At 46.9% G+C, this 9,630-nt stretch overlaps 1 long non-coding RNA gene across 1 annotated transcript; it reads left to right on the forward strand.

The window, feature by feature from the left end:
- The first annotated feature begins 1,034 nt into the window (after positions 1-1,034).
- LOC143693176 (uncharacterized) lies at positions 1,035-3,970 on the forward strand. The gene is made up of 6 exons (XR_013180687.1): positions 1,035-1,088; positions 1,173-1,216; positions 1,298-1,338; positions 1,420-1,620; positions 2,718-2,830; positions 3,378-3,970. It is a non-coding gene; the product is annotated as an uncharacterized LOC143693176 (long non-coding RNA).
- The last annotated feature ends 5,660 nt before the right edge of the window (positions 3,971-9,630 follow it).

Here is a 9,630-nt window from a genome sequence, read left to right on the forward strand (position 1 = left end):
TAGGCCCCATAAAAGCAAAATCTCACTTTTGATCCCAGTGCTGAGGTGAGCGGGGCAGAGCAGTCCCAGTGTGTATTGTGTCACTTGTCTTTTGTGTATTATGTGTTGTTGGATATCTCATGTCTTTTATCATAGCCCTTTGAGGGGCCTGTCAGAAACCTTGGCACCAGTCTTAGTATCTGTACTCTCAGCGTTCCTTGCCCTGGCACCGATGCCATGGAACTTTTAACTCGGCAGCTCAGACAGGTATCAGAATGGCAACTCTTTTTCGAAGCATCCGGTCAGATGTCTTTTCAGGTCTTGTTCTGAGCTGTATGGACAGCTGCACCCTGCAAGGTTCTGTTATGATGGATTAGGACTTGTAAGAATGTGGGGACAGGTAGAGGCTTCTGACCGTAGGATTCTCGGGCATCCATCTTTGCAGTTCTTGGAATAAATCATTCAGTTAGCATCTTGTTCCTCCAGGGTTCTCTGAACTTCATCAGCCTGCCATCAGTTTCACCTCGGTCCTCTAATTTTGCATCCTCTTGGTGCTCGCTGTCATTTTCCTTACCCAGAGATTTCTGTTCCTGTTGTGTCCCCGTTGTTTGTCCTGTCCTGTGTCACGGGTGTCTGCACACATTTGTGCTGGAGCTGCTCTGCCTTTCTGCATAGCCTGGTGCAATAGGACAAGTCCCGGGGACTTGATGTTTGTAATGTGGGGTGTCGTTGGACTCTAGGTGGGATTTGTAGATGGGCACAAGATGTCTGGAGCTCTTAAGTTATCCTGCAGCTCTTTGATTTTTGTCCTTTCTTTCAGGTGCAGAAGGATGAAATCCAGGGCAGAGCCCCCCATCCCGGGTGAGGGGATTCCCCCGAGCAGGTCAGTCACTGTTTGTCTCTGTAGAGAGAGCATAAATGATGGCTCTCTTTTTAGGAAGTCAAGGCCGAGTGGGCGAGGTGAGCATTGAGTAGTGTACAGAAGCAGTTGTTTTTGCTGATGTCTCAGTTTCTGGTGCAGCTCTTAGCATCTCCACTTTTTATTTTAGGTGGTCCACTTGCCGTCTATCCTGGCCGGGCATGCCCATTCCAGCTGTGTGCAGCTTAAGGTATCAGTGTGGCATCCTTGTCAGATTTGGGAGGTTGTGTTTTCACAGTATCTCAGCATGCTTTTCTGCTTTGTTTCTTTGCAGGTGCTGTCGCTGCCCTAGGCATGCCAAGGAACAGAGGAGGGCAGGTGAGTCGGTGTTTAGGCAGGCTGACTCACAGGTGAGTGTTACACAGCAGCATGCTAAGTGTGTACCTATTCTTTTTGCAGGTATCTTCTGGGCACCCTCTGGAGTCAAATCAAGATTTGAGGTGGGCCGGGGCAGGGGTGCGGAGGAGCCCTGGGGATTACTGTTTTTGACGGCAATAGTCACCTTTTCTGTTTTGTCTTAGGTACCCTGAGGAGCCTCGTAGCCAAAGGTTGGAAACAACAGCACCGAGGCACACACGGAGCACGTTTCACCATCCATGTCCGACCGAGGATGGATTTTGTCTGCTCCTTTTCCAAAAGCTAAGTGTCGGGGCCAGCAGTTGGGAGAAGGGGAAAAACCTTTACTATCACAGAGGGCAATTTGATGTCAGCTTAGCGGAGAGGTCTGTAGTGGGACCAGCTCTCTGGAAGAAAAGGGAGAGGGTTTCTCCTCAGCCTGACCAGAGCCTTTGCTGGGCAGGGCAGTTCCGACCCATCTCAGCATTCTCGTGAACTTTGCGTTGTCCGCCTTCCTCGGCCCGACGTCGTCACGGATCATTCCCCCGAGGAGCTCGCCTTCACGTCCGGAGCTACAGCCACGGTCACCTGGCCGTCGGCTTCCTTCTCTAGGCTCGCTGAGCCTCTCGAGCATCCTCTTAACTGCTTTGGCACTAACTTCTTTTAACGAGTTACATTTCATCATCACATGCTATCGTCATAGGGCTTCCTCTCCTTTGGCATCATCAGCCTCTGGCACATCTTGCGCTAGGCATCTCGGGTGCCTAAGGGGACAGTGCCAGGCAGTTGCCACTTGTCTCTGTGTCTATGTTGTCTGTGTCTGTGTTATGTTGTCCGTGTCTGTGTCCGTTGTCTTCCACGTCATAGGCCTTTATTACGTCTCAATGCTTTATCGGCACTATTCTGTGCCATCTAGGCTGTATTCTACTCACATTCCTTTCTGGATATCCCTTATTCTGGCATCTTTACATTTTTACTCTTTGAGACAGGAATGTCTCAAACGGACAAGATGTTCTCATCCATCTTCCTTCTCACTACCAGCTTTGGTAGTGCCTTTTTTTCCATGCCATTTTCTTGGACTGCTAGAGGGAGTGTCTTGCACCCTCCTCATGTGACTGCAGTACTTCTATAGGTTCCATCTTCTGAAGGGTATAGGACTCAAGAATTCATCTTCCAGCGAGTTATCTCAAGTCCTGGCTTATATTGTGTGTACCTGTGCTGGCTTATACTGTATGTACCTACCCTCTATGTACACTTGCACTGTATGCATCGACTTAGATTGTTGTGTGTACTTATATTGTACCACTTATGGTTGGAGCTGCCCTGCCGGGGCACGTAGTCACAGTCAGGTAGAAGAGTTATAAAAACTTTACTGTTCATCTGTCTTTTATGGGATTTTGGGTAGAAAACTTATTGGTCCAGAGTGGAGACAAGTCCTAGCTGTCAGATAGCCACTCGTTGACCGCTTCCTGTCGTCTCACAGGTCCCCGAGGCTACCGATTTCCCCAGAACCTACCAACTGACGTCAAGGAGCGCAGCCAGAAGATGTGTGGCAGCACGTTCTTCAGCGTCTCGAGTAAGGGCCGCAGCGAGTGTGTAAGTGGGAAGAGCGTGTGAGCGTGTGTGAGAGCATGTGTCTGTGTCTGTCTGCGTCTGCTCATCTCTGCGTGTGTCAGCGCATGCCGACTGGATTACTGGATTTAACCTTGTGTGTGTGACTTTTGCTTTTCAAGTTGTTCAACTCATTTTTAAATTTAGAATAAAAAATCCCCAGCTGGGTTTCCCCCCCCCGGCTGTTTTTTTTTCCTCGGTCCCAGTCGGTCTGTGAGGCGACGCTCATCACCAGAGTTTGGGCGCAGACTGTCCAGGGGTTTTTGTCAGGCAGGAAGATTTTTTTGAGGCTCCCGGGAACCACGTTCCCGAGGACCAATGATTGCTGGGGTGTAATTTAGCAGTTGTGATGAGAGGGATGGTGACTTCGTGTGTCATCTGAAGGGGGTGTTAATTGTAGATGAGTGTTGTTTTTTGCGTGCTTTTGTTGTTTTGGGTTTCCTATAACAATAAATCCACATGTAAAGAAAATAGAAAAAGGTTATCATCTTGTGTTAATATGTGTGTTGTGTTGTATTGCTCTGTATTGCAGGGTGAGCACAGGGTGAACTCTCTCCTCCTTGCTGTGACACCTGGGCTGGCAGGGATGACACAGTGACCTCGGCCGGCCGATGCTGCCTGTGCCATCACCTGGCACTGACGTGTTTGATGAAAATCCTTTTGCTGGGATTTTTCTCCTGAGAAGCCTCAGAACAGAAATGGAACCAATAACGATCTGCTGGCTGTGGAGTGTGGGCTGGAGATGGTTTAGCAACAGGGGCATCTTGGATTGGTCTCCTGTGCAGTGTCTACTTGATGACCAATCATGGTCCAGCTGTGTCGGGGCTGTGAGCAGTCCCAGGTTTTTATTATTCATTCCTTTCCAGCTTTCTGATGTCTCCTTGCTCTTTTAGTATAGTTCTACTATCTCATTTTCTTTTAATATAATAGAGATCATAAAATAATATTTCAGCCTTCTGAGAGGTGGAGTCAAGATTCTCGTCTCTTCCCTCGTCCTGGGGACCCTCAAACACCGCCACAATCAGCGGCCGAGCGGGTTTGTGCGAGCCTCCCAGTAACCCTCGGCCGGTCCTGAGTCGGCAGACACCGGGGGGCAGCCCTGACACGGCCGAGAGCGGGGAGACACTGTCTGTGCCCCGAGGGTACTGCGGGCACCTGGGGTGGGGGGAGACACTCTCTGTGTGTGCCCCGAGGGAACTGAGGGCACCTGGGCTGGCAGGAGACACTGTGTGTGCCCCGAGGGTACTGAGGGCACCTGGGCGGGGGGGAGACACTCTCTGTGTGTGCCCCAAGGGTACTGAGGGCACCTGGGCTGGGGGGAGACACTCTCTGTGTGTGCCCCGAGGGAACTGAGGGCACCTGGGCTGGCAGGAGACACTGTGTGTGCCCCGAGGGTACTGAGGGCACCTGGGCGGGGGGGAGACACTCTCTGTGTGTGCCCCAAGGGTACTGAGGGCACCTGGGCTGGGGGGAGACACTCTCTGTGTGTGCCCCGAGGGTACTGAGGGCACCTGGGCTGGGGGGAGACACTCTCTGTGTGTGCCCCGAGGGAACTGAGGGCACCTGGGCTGGGGGGAGACACTCTGTCTGTGCCCCGAGGGTGCTGAGGGCACCTGGGCTGGGGGGAGACACTCTCTGTGCCCCGAGGGTGCTGAGGGCACCTGGGCTGGGCCCCTGTGCAGCACAAGAGACACCAGAGACAGCGGTAGATGATAAAGGGCCGACTCTTAGCAGGGGTTAATCCAAGGTTTTATTAGGAGTCCCAAAGGAGCTCCTGCACCTCAGGGGCCTCCTGCCAAGCCCCAGGGAGATGTGCCAAGGTTACATTTAAAGGGAGGTGGAAACCGAAAGTAGATAACATTTTACCAACCAATAAGTGACCCTAAGGGATGGATGCTGGGGCATAGACATACAGGACAGCGTATGGGGCAAGGCTCGGGGGGCTGACCCCTGGCCTCTGGCTGATCACTGGACGACTTGGACCGAAACTTCTGCATGGAGGGGATGGGAGGCTGAGTCATTGACAGAGAGCCAGGGTGGGGGTTTGGGGATGATCTCATCCCGGGAGAGGGATAACACAGGTAGAAGGAGGGGGGTACAGTTTGGGATAAACCATTTGGGAAAAATATGGGGATACAAAACAAAACTACTTCAAAGTATTATAAAGTATAAAAATGCACTACAGCCGGTTTGGGCAGCACCAAATGAAATGTAATAAAATGCTTTAAAAATAGAAAAATTAAAAATAAAAATTAAATAAAAGTAAAAAAACAAAATTAATTTAAAATAAATGAAAAACAAAACAAAAACTGTAAAGTGCTGTAAAGTGCTGTAAGAGTTCCATAAAAGGTAGTGCTGTAATGCAAGACCCTCAAACACCACCACAATCACCAGCTTGAGTTGGTCTGGGCAGCACTGAATAAAAAAAAAATAAAAACCTTTAAAAATAGAAAAATTAAAAATAAAAAATAAAAAATAAAATTAGAAAAATAAAATAAAAGCTTTAAAAAGAGAAAAATAAAAAATAAAATTAAAAAATAAAATTAAAGCTCTAAAAATAAAAAAATTAAAAATAAAAATTAAATTAAAAATAAAAAAATAAATGCTTTAAAAATAGAAAAGTTAAAACTTAAAAAAATAAAAAATAAAAATCTTTAGAAATAGAAAAATTTAAAATAGTAAATTTAAAAAATAAAAAATAAAATAAAAACGTTAAATATAGAAAAATTAAAAATAATAAGCAAATAAAAAATAAAATTAAAAACTAAAATAAAAATGCTTTAAAAATAGAAAAACTTAAAATAAAAATTAAATAAAAGTAAAAAAACAAAATTAATTTAAAATAAATGGAAAACAAAATAAAAACTGTAAAGTGCTGTAAGAGTTCCATAAAAGGTAGTGCCGTAATGCAAGACCCTCAAACACCACCACAATCACCAGCTTGAGTTGGTCTGGGCAGCACTACATAAAAAAAAAATAAAAACTTTAAAAATAGAAAAAAATATAAATTTAATCAAAAATAAAATAAAAAAAAAAATAAATTCCTTATAAATATAAAAATTAAAAATAAAAATTAAATAAAAAATATAACTAGAAAAATAAAATAAGTGTTTTAAAAATTGAAAAATAAAAATAAAACTAAAAAATAAAATTGAAGCCCTAAAAATAGAAAAACTTTTAAAGAATTAAATTTAAAAAAAAAGCTTTAAAAATAGAAAAAATAAAAATTAAATTAAAAATAAAATTAAAAAAAAAAGCTTTAGAAATAGAAAAATGAAAAATAATAAGTAAATAAAAAAAAGAATTAGAAAAATAAAAGCTTGAAAAATTAAAAATAAACATTAAGTAAAAAAAAAAATTAAAAAAAAATAAAAATAGATTAAAAACAAAATAAAAACCGTAAAGTGCTGTAAAGTACCATAAAAGTTCCATAAAGGGTAATGCCGTAAAGCGCGGCTGTCGCAAAAGGTGCCGTAAAGCGCGACTGTCGCAAAAGGTGCCGTAAAGCGCGACTGTCGCAAAAGGTGCCGTAAAGCGCGACTGTCGTAAAACTGCCGCAAAGCGCGATTGTCGCAAAAGGTGCCGTAAAGCGCGACTGTCGTAAAACTGCCGCAAAGCGCGACTGTCGCAAAAGGTGCCGTAAAGCGCGGCTGTCGTAAAACTGCCGCAAAGCGCGACTGTCGCAAAAGGTGCCGTAAAGCGCGGCTGTCGTAAAACTGCCGTAAAGCGCGGCTGTCGCAAAAGGTGCCGTAAAGCGCGGCTGTCGCAAAACTGCCGAAAAGCGCGATTGTCGCAAAAGGTGACGTAAAGCGCGGCTGTCGCAAAAGGTGCTGCAAAGCGCGACTGTCGTAAAACTGCCGCAAAGCGCGACTGTCGCAAAAGGTGCCGTAAAGCGCGGCTGTCGTAAAACTGCCGTAAAGCGCGGCTGTCGCAAAAGGTGCCGTAAAGCGTGACTGTCGTAAAACTGCCGCAAAGCGCGACTGTCGCAAAAGGTGCCGTAAAGCGCGGCTGTCGCAGAAGGTGCCGCAAAGCGCGACTGTCGTAAAAGGTACCGTAAAGCGCGACTGTCGCAAAGGGTGCCGTAAAGCGCGGCTGTAGCAAAAGGTGCCGTAAAGCGCGACTGCCGTAAAATTGTGCCGTACAGGCTGGCGGCGCCCTGGCCGACACGGGGTGCCGTACAAGATGGCAACGGCCGCCCGAGTGGGCGTGTCCTGGGCGGGGCGCCGTGTCGACGGGCTGACGTCATTAGGCGGCACTCTGCCTGCAGTGCGCCCATGCAGACGGCAGGGGGCGCTGTGCCTGTAGTGCGCCAAAGCAAACGGCAGGGGGCGCTCTGCCTGCAGTGCGACAAAACAGACGGCAGGGGGCGCTCTGCCTGCAGTGCGCCCATGCAGACGGCAGGGGGCGCTGTGCCTGCAGTGCGCCAAAGCAGACGGCAGGGGGCGCTCTGCCTGCAGTGCGCCCATGCAGACGGCAGGGGGCGCTGTGCCTGCAGTGCGCCAAAGCAGACGGCAGGGGGCGATGTATAAATAGAGTATAAAGTATAATCTATATAGAAGAAGAAATAAAAGCTCTATGTTACCTGCAGCTGTAGAAAATTTCAGGCTCCCATGGAGGAAATAGTTTTCCTAAAATCATTGCCGTTTTGGGGTTTTTTGCACTCCCCAGTCGCCTGAACGTTTCTACTGCTGCTTTTTTTTATTCTAAAGCTAGAATGGAAAGCCAAGATTAGAAATACAGCGAAAGAAAGAGAGAAAGAATTAAAGAAAGAGAGAGAGACAGAAAGAAAGAGAGAGACAGAAAGAGAGCGAAAGAAAGAGAGAGAGAGAGAGAGAAAGAAAGAGAGAAATAGAGACAGAAAGAAAGAAAGAAAGAAAGAAAGAGAGACAGAAAGAAAAGGAAAAAGGAAAGGAAGAAAGAAAGAAAGAGAGAGAGAAAGAAATAAAGAGAGACAGAAAGAGAGCAAGAGAAAGAAATAGAGAAAGAAATAGAGAAAGAAATAGAGAGAGAAAGAAAGAAAGAGAGAGACAGGAAGAGAAAGAGAGAGAGAGAGAGAAAGAAAGAAAGAAAGAAAGAAAGAAAGAAAGAAAGAAAGAAAGAAAGAAAGAAAGAAAGAAAGAAAGAAAGAAAGAAAGAGACAGGAAGAGAGAGAGAAAGAAATAGAGAAAGAAAGAAAGAAAGAAAGAAAGAAAGAAAGAAAGAAAGAAAGAAAGAAAGAAAGAAAGAAAGAAAGAAAGAAAGAAAGAAAGAAAGAAAGAAAGAGATAGAGAGACAGAGAGAGAGACAGAAAGAGAGACGGAGAGAAAGAAAGAAAGAGAGAGAGAGACAGAAAGAGAGACAGACAGAGACAGAAAGAGAGACAGAGAGAAAGAAAGAAAGAGAGAGAGAGAAAGAGAGAAAGAAAGAAAGAAAGAGAGAAAGAAAGAAAGAAAGAAAGAAAGAAAGAAAGAAAGAAAGAAAGAAAGAAAGAAAGAAAGAAAGTGAGAGAGAGACAGAAAGAGAGACAGAGTGAAAGAGAGACAGAAAGAGAGACAGAGAGAAAGAAAGAAAGAGAGAGAGAGAGAGAGAGACAGAGAGAAAGAAAGAAAGAAAGAGAGAAAGAAAGAAAGAAAGAAAGAAAGAAAGAAAGAAAGAAAGAAAGAAAGAAAGAGAGACAGAGAGAGAGAGACAGAAAGAGAGACAGAGAGAAAGAGAGACAGAGAGAGAGAAAGAAAGAAAGAGAGACAGAGAGAGAGACAGAAAGAAAGAGAGACAGACGGAAAGAGAGACAGAAAGAGAGACAGAGAGACAGAAAGAGAGACAGAAAGAGAGACAGAGAGAAAGAAAGAGAGAGAGAAAGAAAGAGAGACAAAGAGAGAGACAGAGAGAGAGCCAGAGAGAGAGACAGAGAGAGATAGAGAGAAAGAAAGAGAGACAGAGAGAAAGAGAGACAGAGAGAAAGAAAGAAAGAGAGAGAGACAGAGAGAAAGAAAGAAAGAGAGAGAGAAAGAAATAGAGAAAGACAGACAGAAAGAAAGAAAGAGAGAGACAGGAAGAGAGCGAGAGAAAGAAAGAAATAGAGAAAGACAGAAAGAAAGAGCGAAAGAAAGAAAAGGAAACAGGAAAGGAAGAAAAAAAAAAGGAGGAAGAGAAAGGAAGAAAAAAAATGAAAAAGGAAAAGGGTGAGAGTGAAAAAGAAAGAGCGAAAGTGGAAAAGGGGGTGAAAAACAGAGTGAAAAAAAGAAAAAAGAGTTGGAGTGGAAAAGAAAGGACATTCGGGAGGGGCGGTGCTGCCTAAGGTGCTTCCGCGCCCAGGAGCGAAGGAGCCGTTTGACCTCCTGGCGGGAGCGCAGCTCCCGGTGGCGGAGAACGGAGCGGTGGCTGTCAGTCCGAGACTCCAACTCCCGGCAGGCCCTGCGGCCGTAAAGCGCGGCGTCTGACGCAACGGCCGACGCGCCATATGAATGGCTGGCGGGCCGAGGCGGCCGCGCGCCGGGGGAGCGGGCAGCTCCCGGCGCCTGTGCCACGCGGGACGGAGCCGCGGCAGCGACGCTGGAGGGGCGAAGCCTCCGTCCGGCCGCCCGCACGGAGCCGAGCGGCGCGGAAGTGGCGTCCGCCCGGTGCCTCGGCCTCGCTCAGCGGTCCCGGTGGCGGGGGCTGAGCTCGGGCGGGGCGCGCTGCCGCCCGCCGATGGCGGAGCGCCAGGCGGTGCTTTGCTGCCGCGGGCCGGGAGCTGCAGGAGCCGCCCCGGGCGAGCGGCGCCGGGCGCTGCCGCGGTCACTGTGCGGCGGCTGCCCTCGGGCTGG

The sequence above is a fragment of the Agelaius phoeniceus genome, unplaced genomic scaffold (genome assembly GCF_051311805.1).
Source record: "Agelaius phoeniceus isolate bAgePho1 unplaced genomic scaffold, bAgePho1.hap1 Scaffold_371, whole genome shotgun sequence".
NCBI classification, from domain to species: domain Eukaryota; kingdom Metazoa; phylum Chordata; class Aves; order Passeriformes; family Icteridae; genus Agelaius; species Agelaius phoeniceus.